This window comes from Nilaparvata lugens, unplaced genomic scaffold, assembly GCF_014356525.2.
Source record: "Nilaparvata lugens isolate BPH unplaced genomic scaffold, ASM1435652v1 scaffold2434, whole genome shotgun sequence".
Taxonomy (NCBI): Eukaryota; Metazoa; Arthropoda; class Insecta; order Hemiptera; family Delphacidae; genus Nilaparvata; species Nilaparvata lugens.
Genome location: NW_024090304.1, coordinates 2,543 through 16,786, shown reverse-complemented (window position 1 = coordinate 16,786; position 14,244 = coordinate 2,543). Strand labels below are relative to the sequence as shown.

The 14,244-nt window shown below is 32.3% G+C and overlaps 1 long non-coding RNA gene across 1 annotated transcript; it reads left to right on the top strand.

Moving 5' to 3' along the window:
* The first annotated feature begins 4,796 nt into the window (after positions 1-4,796).
* Positions 4,797-6,981, top strand: LOC120355522. Its single transcript, XR_005573553.1, has 3 exons — positions 4,797-5,119; positions 5,564-5,640; positions 6,765-6,981. It is a non-coding gene; the product is annotated as an uncharacterized LOC120355522 (long non-coding RNA).
* The last annotated feature ends 7,263 nt before the right edge of the window (positions 6,982-14,244 follow it).

Sequence of the window (14,244 nt, the reverse complement as noted above, 5' to 3'; positions counted from 1 at the left end):
AACTAACCTAAATTAATTAAACTCTAAAATATGTGTTTTATTTGGTGCAGTTGGCGATGCAAAACTAATTGTTTTACATATCCGTTTTCTTTTTTGACTTGCTCTCTCTTCTGCCATGAGCTGGTCTCTTGAAATGTGCTTGTTGCAATGTCCTTTGATACATTTATTTTGAATTTCTATCTCTGCCAACTTCTTGAAACTTATATTAATTTTGTAGTAGATGTAAACTCAGTGAAAGCAAAATATGCTATGAGTTCTTGTTTTCCTCTTGGTAATTTTTCTGTAATTCCCAATATTCATAATGTCTTTCAACCTAACCTCCCGAGCACATTGTATGATTTTTCATGCATTAACAATAGTTCTGGATTTTTGGTATGGTGTTTCTTTATTATTAGTACGGTATTATAAGGTTTTATTGTTTGTCATGTTTGAGCTCTGTAATATGCTTGAAGTGTTGCCTATTACATATTTCTCAGTTAGCCAAAATGCTTTCAAGTCATTATATTTTCCCTTCTCATATTAGAATTAGTTATGTTAGGATAAATTTATACAGGGCTACACATGATTTATATAAAAGGAAACCGATGTCTTATCCAACACAAGTTTTGGCCCGACTGTCCAGTACAGTCTAATCACCGAAACACCCCAGTATATGACCAAAAATATTGCAGCAAACATAGTATATCATTCTAAATCGAGTTCATAGTATATCTATTTTTATTTAATGATGTGTTTGTTTTTTGAAATGTGAATAGATTGTTGTTTTGATGAGTGATAGTAACTTGACCTAGATTTTGATTTGGACTGTAGTATACATTTGAAAAGGTAGGTACAGTTTTTGACATAAGCCTGTTGTGCCTCCTCATATAACTGTAAAAATAATAATGTATGAACCAAAAAATTGATAAATAAATATTAACTATAAGTTTAATCTTCCATTACAATGCTTCTATACTCCAGAGCAAAGCTTGCAGTCCCCCAATATTGTAATCCTTATGAGAGAAGATTTTTGAGCTGGTTACATACAGTAACAAAAATCAGCTGTTGTAGTCATTGCGTCATACAACAGCCGTCGGTAGATAGTAAACAAGAGTGTGTGCTGCTCCTATCTATTTTATTTATAACACCCCAACTAAAAACAAAATGACTGTTCTGTGTGTACAGTAACCATCCAGCAGTGCGGTCTCAGATTAAAGACTTACATGCTCTAAAGACATTGCAGTGTCTCGAATAATTGTGCTGTCTTCTGTGTTTAGAATCAACTGATTCTCAGTCAATTCATTTACTGTTATCCATTTTTCAGTTGGAAAATTATCTATATAAATAAAATGCAACATCGCGCCTCCTCAGGTGTGCATCCAGCTGAAGTTTGTCATGAGATGCATTAAACTATTTGGCGGTACGAAGTTCGCCAGGCCAGCTAGTTTTAAATAGAAATAAAATTGAATGTTGGTTATTTTTGTGTGTTAGTTTGCTTGTGAGTTTGTTTTTATTTTGTTTGTTCCCTATAAACTCGAGAACTACTTAACAGAACGGCATGAAACATTGGGAATATGTTGTGTGAATATTGGGGATGGTTTCTGAACAGAAATTAGAATAGGAGGGCTAATAATAATTATTTATCAATTGATTTTACAGACCTATGTTTTTGAAATTTTCGGCCGAGCGTTGCCGCCGAGAACGAAAAGATGATCATGATTCAAGATCATATTGTGATAATTTTAGCATCTAAAGTAACCAGCTTCATAATAAACTGGAAAATGTTGGAAAAAAATTGTTCACCTCATGAAAGAGAGTTGTTTATTGCATTCATTAATATTACTGAAGACTAACAGACTAATTTATAGGCCTACATTTTTTTCTTGGAATTTAGCTTAGCTTATATTCATCCTAAAATGAAAGTTGGGAAGAATATGGAACTCTCTGAAATTCATCGTACATCACATTTTTCCTGGATCATCTATTGACAATCAACAACTAAGAAAACGTTAAATTCATCTTTGAAACACTGATCTATCCTATCTTTTTTTTTTAAATCAACACTCTACTGATAGATATTACTACCAATTGATTGAGAAGAATATGTTTGCGGATTAATAAATGCTGCATGACTAAGCACATAGGAAGTCCGTATTGAGATGTAAATGAAAATATTGATTGTCAGATAAATTCCATGATAAAGTCAAGTATGACATGGGATTGACTTTTTGGCGGTACGGAGTAAGCTAGTTTTGAATAGAAATGAGAAGGCAATTTTATTTCAACATACCTGTTTACCATCCTTGAAGAATACAAGTGAAGAAGTGTATGTGTTTTTAAAGTGTTTGTCAAACGAAGTATCTGGTTGAGGTTTCTCACCCTCCACCCCATAGTAGCACTTGAATTGTTTGAACTCCACACAGTAACTCTGTAGGAAGTAGGTAGCACATTATATTTCAGTATGAGTAGCTATTATTTTGAGTCGAAAATACATTGATTCCCAAAATATATACTATACAAGCTGGCAGGCTCGCTGGGCTCGTCTTATTCATCTAGCCTGAGCTATCAATGAGTCAGATTAAGATTTAATTCATTATTTGAAATTGAAACTTTTTCTGGAGGCAGAAACAACCACTTTCTGTTCTACGAAAATTACTCTTCATTGGGAATTGATAATATAATGTATTATATTCACCATATTCACTATATTCATAGACTTTGTCATGGGTCTAGCTCCATGGGGGGGGGGGGACACAGAAATAAGTAATTATGACTTGGAGTCATCAAACAAAAGACCAAGATCAATTCTGATGTTGCCTATGCAACCTTTCACCTCTCCTTGAGGCATTTACTGGTTGTGAATGCAGGATCCAATACACCTCGATGTGGCAGGTTGATGGCAGTCGATTTTTATTTGATTTGGGAGGATATCTCCAATGAAATGTTTTATTATTTGATATGAATATCGACTACCATCTGCCACCAGAAGAAATAATGTTCTAATAATAAGTTGGATATTTGATAATATCTGACTACTGCAAAACAGTTCGTGTCCTGCATGATCGATATATGTCAGTTGAGAAAGAACAAATTTGAAGGTGTAATGAAATAAACTCGGTTTAAAGATAAAGAGCGGTGAAAAGATAATATAAATATATTCTGCAAAAAATTCTCAGGCAGCAGAAGATTGAATAGATAGATTAACAGATTTTACAAAATATAATTTCCAACTGATAAGGAGTAGATAATGATAGCAAATTTGAATCTTCAAATGATAGATACTGTATGAAAATTTAGTAATTCCCAATTGATCAGAATGAGATGGGTGATAGCCCTTGGAAAGGGTCATAAAACATACAAAATCAAATAGGCCAAGTAGACTAATACAAAATTATAATTCAAAAATAGAATAAATGGATAGATAATAATATTTCAGGGTGGGGTTTCACCTAAGGAAATGGACCTTTCGGCTAAGTACAGCATGAATATTAAAATTCACTTATTGCAATAAAAATCATTTATGATAACTTTATACCCTTAAATCTATAGTCATGACTTTTCCCAAATTGACGAATTTATACACTGTATAATTTTCGTAGATTAGCAGGGATCCCCTCTTATATGTTCGAATACCTTACGTAGACTTTTGTTTCCGTCTTTGTATTCGAAGAATATTCAGCCTTAGAATATATCATTCCAGCTGGATCCTTCATGCATGGTGAAAAAACGTCGAACAGACCTCACTATTATAATTTTAGGGTTTATTCAAATGAAATTCCAAAAATTAATATCACAGATTACTATAGGAATTTTAGAACAACTTTTAAAACAGAAAGACAAAGATTGAATTACATTAAAACAGGAATTAAAGCTTCTAAACAATTAAGTATCTGGACCAGGTCTGTATCCCACTGGTGATTTCCGAAAAAATGGTCACAAGTCCTCTTCTTCTAATTTCCACCTGAGATTCTTCTTAGAAATTAATCTCGCCAAATTTACATACTAATTCGGGATTGGTCAGATACTGTGACGTAGCCAATGGGTGGTGGAAATGTATCCAACTTTGAAGCTTTTAAATTAGTAAAATTCCTTATTGTGAGTTGTTCTAAATTATCAATAGGTTCTATAAAAATATAAAAATAACTAATATAAATTCATCCATGACGATATACATTTGTTAAATAACTTCAAGAGTAGCCAATGATTTGTAGAACATAGACATGATTTTATAACATAAAGTAGAGGTAGTGAGGTTAGTTCCTCTCATATCCTATTAAATTTATAGAGTCAAGCTGATTTTTTTCAGGTTGATCTCTTTACAAAGGTGAGTCTAAATGATGCAGTGATACATTTACCTCAAAGAGTCAAAGATTTTGACATTTTGCCATGCAATGCAATGTTTAAAAACATAGATACGACTTAAATGGTTAGTTGATATTGGGTAGCTAATTTGCAGCTACCTTCCTTTTGAGGAATTGTGTGTACTGAGTTGATGTTTGAATCAGATACTGCATGTCTTGAATGACCCTTACATGAATTATACATAGAACATTTACAACATTCAACTTTGGCTGGATTTTCATTAATCAGTAAGTATGGTTTGCTGTTTAATTTGATACAGGCTGAATGGATTGATTCCTTTCACAATTTCAAATTACTAGTTCACATTGTTGAGGTTATGGGTTGATACCCCATTTTTTTATGCAATAATATAAGACAGATATTATAAATAAACATAAAGTTATTTTTGTTTTTTTTCCTCACTGGTTTTATACATAATTCACATTCATAAGTACAATAATACACTCGAACACTAAAAAATATGGTTTTGGTCTTGTTTGGTTGGTACTTCTAATTGGTGTTTCTAGCTCACAGCTGATTACCGATTTCTATACTCTCAAATGAATTCCATGTTTTTTCAGGCCAATAGCCTATTCTAAATATACATGACATTTCATATAATATTATTTATATATTTCTATGTATGGATTTTCAATTGGACAAATGTATCAATCCTTATTTCAATAATAATTTAATTTTTTCAAGCCTGTGACGTGATGTCCATGGGGATCCATCTCGATTTGAGTTGAAACTTACATCGCCCCATTGTTGTTAATTCACTGAATTAATTATCAACTAGGTGAGTATTACGGATATAAAAAATTGTTTACAGTTGTTATCATCTCTAGCTGAATTGGCATTGTTGAAATTTCTAATCACTAGCATATGTTCATCCTCCGTTGCTTGTTTACATTTGTTGTTGCTAAACACTTCATTTAGGTTGGCTAGGTCAATACTGCAAACTGGATCTTCGTGGTTGATATTTCATTGACATTTCAATTCCATTTGATAATGAATTAATCTGTGAATTTATATGATGCTTTCAATTCGTCTGTAATACTTCAAATATTCATTGAATATATTTATAACCTCAACAGTAACTGGTTGAGCTGAGTACATGAAATAGGCAAGGCGCTACGTGGGCTATTGTAGTATAGATTACAACAGACTTTATTATGACTAGGAAATTGAATATATTTTCTATGGTTATTGTTATTTGAATGTTACTTCTCTGTTCTTGCAGGTTGTTTGCTGTTGATAGTGCTGTCTCGCTGACAGCTTTTGGACATGGTGCGGACGTTTAGATGCTGCTTCTTTGAGGTAAGTTGATGTGTTCCAATTAGTGATTTATCTGTTGACGTTTGTGTTATTAAGATTCTTCAGTAAAGCTGAATATCTTCTAAAGTTGTCTTGATTGACAATCTTCAGGTAGTTTATGCTGGCTTCTTAAATCTTCCAATAATAGATGGAATGAGACACATTTAGGTTATGTTTATATGGTGTTTTCCTTATTCGAAGACAATCTCAATTGCCAAGATGGAATCCAGTGCATAAGATACTGTTGAAATATGGAGTTTTGACGAGATTCAATGAAGTTGAATTCAAAGTTTTATTTAGCTGTCCCTCATTCCAGTACCATATAATCTCTGATGTTTTCAATAGGTGAGGTGTATCCAAGATAGGTCATGTTGATTGTACTTTCCCAAAACATTAAAGGGTTAGGTTTGTAGTTTGTTAAGTCTGTAATGTTGATAAGCTTGTTCCTTGTTCCTATTTGTTGATTTATTCTCATGAATTTGAAGTCCCGGTATTTTAGGTATTGGTTTAAACTATTTATCTGTCCTGTTCCTTTTACTCTACTCTGGTAATTAATAAGTTCATTTGTCTTAATATCACCATCCTTCATTTTTTTCCAATCACAATCCCTCACTGCTTATAATTATTATTTAACGAAAATCCTAAATAAATGCTGCAAATCCTCAAAGCCCTCACTGCTTTTCAATCATTATCATTGTTGATCTCCATAGCAATAGTAATACATTTTTCCAACATACAAATTTTCTTCTCATCAATAAATTCACCCAACAATAACATCACAACTTTTAACAATAACATCATCATATCAATATCACAACCTTTGATTAATACCACAGCCATACTTGTAATAAACATAATACAGTACATCAAGACATTTCTTCTTGCCTATAAGGTCATGAACCAGACTGATGCTCCAGGAAAGTTGTTGATTTTCTTAGTACTATAACTTGTATGCACACACTAACAAAGTCGACACAACACAATGCAGAAAAGCAAACCAGCGTAACAAACTGTTATAACAGAGTGACTTCTCATGATAATTCGCATAATCCTCATCATTCACAATTGGAACAATGAATATTGTTTCATATTGTTTCTCACTAATGGTGTAACACTGGATTTTTTAGGTAATAACAGCAACGATGGGATGGCTTCCTTTTTCAACACTTTTCCTAGTTCCCAATTTCATAAGTTTGGCTCTCAAATCTCTAACAAAGTCCTCAGGCATGAAGTGGTCAGAGCAAATATAAGAAGTAAGTGGATTGAAATAATTGTCTCTACATTTGCAACGTTCGACCCACAGTTTAAATGAATTTTCACTTTTTGGAAACTAAACTAAACTACTTCTACTTCTAAACTAAACTAACTGCCAACTAATATAATAGGTGTATTTTTTATAGTTGTATTCAACAGTTATATTAGTTACTAATGTATTTGCATTTGCAAATATTTGCAACTCACAGTGTATCAAACGTGGCGGAAACCGGATTACTACTCAAATGTCTAGGAGCTAGGACTGCAGCTACATCACACAGGCATGCCCCCCTATACTTTCTTTCAATCTGACCTACCTCCTTTCTCTATTCGCCCTGGTTAGAGGGTAGGTGTAATTGTTTGTGAACCATTACACCAAGATGGATATCTTTTGTTGAGATAACTTTTTTCAATAGATGAACTATGAATCAACAGGAAAGTTTTCATGTTTCAACTGGTTTGTATGACATCATAATGTACTTATAGCCAAGTGATAAGGAAGTTGTTGAATAATAATGGAGTATATAGTATTTATTAACAAATCTCAATTATCGAAAAAAATATACAAATGAAACGCACAATCTTGCTTTCCATTGTGATGCTCCTTGCAAACACATATTAGTACACAAACTAATACTTTGCACACTAGAGCTGAAAAGTGATCCTTTGCGTTCTGAAATCAGTGCAGGAATAGTCACTTTCCAAGGTGACTGTAGGAAAACATCTCTTCTTATTATAAAAATTATCAATTTTAAAAACTTATTCAAATTAAAAAAAAAATTAGGATATTGTAGCGGGTTTTAAAAATTTAAGCTCATTGCAAAACAGTCTTGGTCTTCCATTTTGGACTAAAAATAAGTACCGTAAGTTATCACAAGAAGTAATTTGACCACAACAGTGCTGCTATAGAGTCACAATTTTCTCCATGATGTTTCACCTTAAGGTGCATACTAATATAAGCCCCTCGAACACGCTCTGCACACGCTCATGAGATGCTATGCTAGGGATCACTAGAGGTTCACAATATGTTCGTAGGATGATCGCGTGCTTGTCGTATTGTCAACTTCACTACAACCTAACCTCACATATGTGAAACGTTCAATCCAGCTGATTCGATGACAATACTGAATAAAATATTCTGACAATGGGATTGCTGGTTAGTCTAATAATACATTAGGTTTATAGATTATGTTTTTATAATAGATAGATGATAAATATTATGTTATTGTATTTATGTTGATGTTCTATCACAAAAAGCTTATGACTGTCAATGTTTTGAAAGGTGAAAGGCGTGGTTGGGAGTTTGGCTTCTTGATTATAAATTCTAATATGCTGGTACCCATTATAAGAAATATTTTTCATGATTTTATATTATTTAATTTTGATTGTTTATTTATTTATTATTAATTTTGATAGTTTTATTTGCTAACACAGAGATTGTAACGGATTAAAACAGAAACGTTAACCACATATGCTCAGCCATTGGTAAGTTCGCCCTAGGAACTTGCCAAGCTCGAGCTCTGTTACATGCTCTGTTCACATTCCACTCTTGCTCGACCTACAATCATCTATCGATCTGCTTGAGTGACGTTTGATTGCGGAGCAGAACATACACACCTTTAGAAGCTTCTAATTTGTAAAATTCATAGGATAATCACTTTCAACTATTATTGCAATCTACAATCTGAGCAGATATACTTTATATATTTTTGAGAATTTAGGCTTCCTGTGTACAACTTACATCTAGAACCGCTTTATCGTCTCCCATAGTTGAATCTGCAGTGAGAACAAGAGCAAATGATCCGCCTCCCCTCATCAATGCTTCAAGATCGTCCTGCAAACAATGTCATTTGTACATAAATGGACTCATAATAGAAATAATTATTATCATAATGGACTCAAAAGAAACATTTTCTCTTTGTGGATGATCATTGTTCTTGTTTGCAAAAGTTACCTTCAGGGAGAAGAAGCACCTCAGTCCTGTGATACACTTTTTTTCTGCTACACTTTTCTATATATATATATATATATATATATATATATATATATATATATATATATATATATATTATATATATATATAATATATATATATAATATATAGAATATATATTATATATTATATATATATATTTATATCTATATGAATATATAGAATATATATTATATATATATATATATCATATTCATATATATATATATATATAATATATATATATATATATATATATATATATATATATATATATATATATATATAGTGTAATGCTCTTCCTGGGAGAGTCACTCTCGCCTCCAAGGATAGGTCGATACACGTAGAATGAATCTTGCACTGAGTCACCAGTGTCGAGGTTATAAATTTTGTAACTGCGTGCGTGGACGCTAAGTGTACACCAGACTGATTGATCCACTACAAGATTCAATACAATTGTCGGAATCGCGGGAGGCCTAAACACTCGCTCACCCTTGATTCTTCTTATGACATATTGTATGGTAATGAAATTTTTATAAGTAGTGTAGCGGTCGCTAAACACTGAATATTGAAGTCTTAAAACTATTACCTGTGATGAAACAACATATAAAATCATACAGGTCGAGCAAAAATCCTGATGTAGATAATTTACGGGACTGTGTCTCTAATAAGTTCTGAAGGATTAAGATAGGGTACAAGGACCAGAAATCGTTTGTAATTTATTTCGAGTCTTGTCGGGTTTTAAGCTCTATTGTAGGAAATTATATGATCTCCAGCTGCATCTGCTGTACAGTTGATGTATTCACTCCTTAGTCGAGGTTGGTAACAGATAAAAGCTGATATATGAGCAGGTAAGGACAGAGAATAAATATCTCGATCTGACCCCACACACTACATCCACTTAGACCTGTTCCAATATCCAGCTCAATTCAATTATTTCAATGATCATATTCGATCGGTTCTTGATAACATAGAACGTGTCAGCAGGGGTGCCCACAAGGGGGGGGCATGGCGCAATTTGCGCCATCAACATTTTTGGGGGGGGGGGGGGCATGATTTTTTATATTTTATGTAAACATTTTGAATCATGGCTAAAAAATCAAGGTATTAAATAGAAATATTATCCTAATGTAGTTTAATTTTAATACTTTTTCCCACCTTTACAATGTTATATTTCACTAAGTGTAACTCAATTTACAGCATAAAAAATACAATTGATAATATTTTGTATGCAGGAATTTTAGTAATTCTAAGCCTATGAGTTTGAAGGTAAATCTTTGACAAAATTAAATTATAACTTCAACATCCACTATTATTCTGATTTCCTTTGCTTAATTAATTTTCAATGGTCCTTTGAGTTTCCTTGCTGTTGCAACTTAATTTTCTTAAAAGCACAATGATAAGTTAAATTGTAATGTACATCTCAATCTAATAATTATTTAATCTCGAAGGCGTTTCATGATGATATTAATGTCTCTGAAATGGGAATGCAATTATAAACAACATCGCAAACTCTAGTGAATTTGACAGGAGAAAAAACTTCTCTTGTCAAAAATATCAAATGAAGCAAATTTCAATCTTTCAAATTTACACCCTATTTAACACACAGTAATCAAGTAATTAGTGTAATGCTTTATTACTTTTTTCTGTTTTGTGTAATAGTCCAGTCAAATAGTTGTTTTCAGGAAACAGCCTGAAAGAATTTTTCGCGACGGTTCTATATGTATTTTGGGGCCCTGAATTCTAATCTGAAATTTGATAACACGCCAGAGGGCGGCTTCACCCCCAAAATTTTGGACTTTTTTAAGTTTTCCATTCAATCTCGAGAACCTTGAATTTTTCGAGAAAAAGCATTCTCTATATAACATTAAAGATAATTGAATTTATATTTAAAATATAAAACATAATAAAATTTTCAATAAATTGAGTGGTCGCACAGGACTCCACGATTTTTGATTCCAGAGCTAAGAGTTTTCAAAAAAAGGGGTATTTTTTAAGGGGTTTCCAAAATTATGCAAACCTACCACTTCTACCCTATACAACTAGGATCTTTTTCTAGTAACGGCTCTAACGATTTTCACTAAATTCAGAATATAGTAGGTTTATGATATCAAAATTCGATTGCACTAGGTCTCATCCCTGAGATAACTCCCTGAAGGACATGAAAAGGATAATTCATCCTTGGAAAAATAAATGATGATTTCGTCATCTGTCGATAACAGGAGATGCGTGTGCCTGTGTGGGAGATCAGCTGTGTAATCAATTAGCTTATCGTATCTCGCGAGAAATCTAGAAATTTTAATTGACTCGATCAAAATACAGTAATCTGATTTGTTGACATGAGATGGTATATATCTTAATATTCAAAGTTAATCATTATTTTACAGTTCTAAGTGATTAGTGAGTGTTATTTTTGTTATTCTATTTGGTATGTAAACAATCCAAATTAGAAGTTTTATGTTTTCAATTATTTGGACTAAAAATTTCACTTGAATTCAAGTGTATCCTACTTTTTGGAATATTAAATATTCCAACTATAAATTTTATAGTGTATAAATCAAAATTCGGGGAAGAAACAGTTTTGGGCTGTGCCTGTTAGTCCTTCCCCAATCATTTAAAGAATTGAGTTCTGTTTATCAATGAATAAATAACGAGCAAAGCTCGGTGCCCCGATATTTGGTATTAATAAATAGAATTTACAAAATGTACTTGTTCAGATGATATCTTTATTCCAAAAACCAAACCATTTGAAGATTTCGACTTGTGTTATTTACACCTGTGATGTTAAAAAGTAAATACTACCAACAACACAACATCAGTGACAACCTGTTCCAATTATGATAAATATCGGGGCACCGAGCTCCGCTCTGGAGTACCTACAAAAGCATATAAAAATTATTACGAAAGAAGAAATTATAATAAATATTCATAGTTCATACAGAAAGATTCTATCTAATCACAGTGGATTGAGATTGATTCCCAGAGGAATGCAAAAATTTCTCTCACAAAAGCATGTTAAATTAACCCTGATTAATTCCACGAAACAAATCACAGAAGACCATCTCAAGAAGATAGCTTATCTGATTGGTTCTACTGGAATTAATCAGGATTGGAATTGATAAATTCTTTCAATGTCCTTCAGCGAGTTTCCCCAGGGATGAAACCTAGTGCAATCGAATTTTTATATTATAAACCTACTATGTTCTAAATTTCGTGAGAATCGTTAGAGCCGTTTTCGAGTTCCGGTGAAATACAAACATAAACATCTAAACATTTAAACATCAAAACATCTCAACAGAAATCGCTCGTTTTATATTATAGGATTTAGAATACCTAAGCTTGCCGACATTATATATTGTATGAATAAAATCGTTCCAAATTTGTATGAATGTTTAGGTACCAAAATTGCTATGCAATATTCTTTTGCAATAAAGAATTATCAATTATATTATTATTCAAATTTTTATAAGTAACCTTAACATTTAAAAAGCAAAGCCAGCCTTACTTATCTTTCAATATCCTATTAAAATATTTGTCATGTAGTTTTTCCTGATGTAATTTAGTACTTTCTAGTCCTCCCGAACAAGAACGGGTGCACTGCTAGTCTCAAAAATGATATCAAAAAGATACTTTATTTCTATTTTAAAAGAGATAAGGAACAATGGTATATATTTTTACAATATTATGAAAACAGAAAGAACTCCTCACAAGACCAAAGGTAAATAATGTCATTTAGAAGATTAGAATGTAAGATGTGAATTTTATTGTCATACACTGACTAATGTTGAAAACAAAAGGGTTGGGAATTGGGGTACTTTGGGGGGGGCATTACACTTGAATTGGGGGGGGGCTTGCGCCATTGCCCTTGGGGGGGCTGGGCACCCCAATGTGTCAGACACAACAATTGACAGGCTTAAGAAATAATCGAACTCAGAAGACGAATTAACAAAATTGAAATATATTATAATGAAATATATGATTTAACAGTGCAGATTCAGAATTTGATTTACAGATTGAAAGTGGTTTAACATTAACAAAAAATGATTAGCAATTTTCTTGTACTTGCATGACACCATGCATGATTTGACAGAATTTTACAATTGATAAAATTTAACAGCTTGTGAAAAATGGTGAAACTAAATTACAAAATGTTTTAAAAATTTGCTCGGGGTCATGGTTCTGGCAGCAGAGGATAGCCAATCAGCTACAAGTTCTTATAAATTCTATATTGAATAAATCTAAAATCTTAATGGTTAATAAGCGCTTGTCGGCATGGCCATTAATTTAACGAAGAAAATTTTATATCTTTCTGCACTATAATATTTTTCGAAGAGTAGATTGGGGCCCCTTTTAATTTTATAACTCACGTGAAACTCCTTGGCGGTCATGGTTTTCTTCTTTAGATCAAATTCGTTTGATTGGTAGCGGTCCAGGCTTCGGTCTCAGCACGTGGGGAATTTTAATTTAATATTTCCTTCATCAAATTAATTAGGGGATAATTTAACTTTAAACTCTTGATTTATCGATTGATGAGAATAAATTTACAAATAACAATTAGAATAGCCTAAAATATTGGCTCACAAATAAAACGTATAAAATCGAACAAAAATTTTACAAATAGGTCTTGGTAACTTTAACGAGGTCTTAACGGTGAGGATTTCAAAAGGGAAGTGAAGTCTTTTTCTAAGCTTTTTGGCTAGAACTTTTTCTCTGAGAATCTCGGTGTAATTTATTTGCATGAAAATTTGCCATTGGTAGAACGATTATGATGTAGGCATGACGTCAGTGGCAAGCAGTAAAATATAATTCCTTTAATTACAATAATAATCCAAATTGTATAATTCTTAAAACTGCTTAATTTTCTAGACATAGTTCCTCTTATACAGTGTACATGCACTAGCATATGTGATAAGGCAGGTTTGTTGTCTGATAACAGATTAACATATGATTTTTTCCAGCGATCACCCTTTTGGTGCTATTTCTATGCAATATGATTGGCTTAGACTTGCCAAAGAGATTCGTTCACCATGTGGTTCAATTGAAGCAATAATAATTAATTTAATATTCTTATACAATTCTTATTATGTTTGAGACTGTTATAATTAATTTCTGCTGCTCTTATCAATAGTATAATGTTCACGCTATTACCTAGTTAGTTACAATAATACTTGATATTATAATACAATTTCTTAAATAATAATAATTTCAACAATAATACATATATTTTATTTTTTATTCGAAATTCTTGGTCCTTTATCGATAGTTTTTTAATTTTAGAAATAATATTATAGTTTGCATGAAATCCTGGCATGACATTTTACAATATATTGAATCAGTCAGCTGTGTTTGAGCTGCTTCAAAAACATCTGATCAATAGTAAA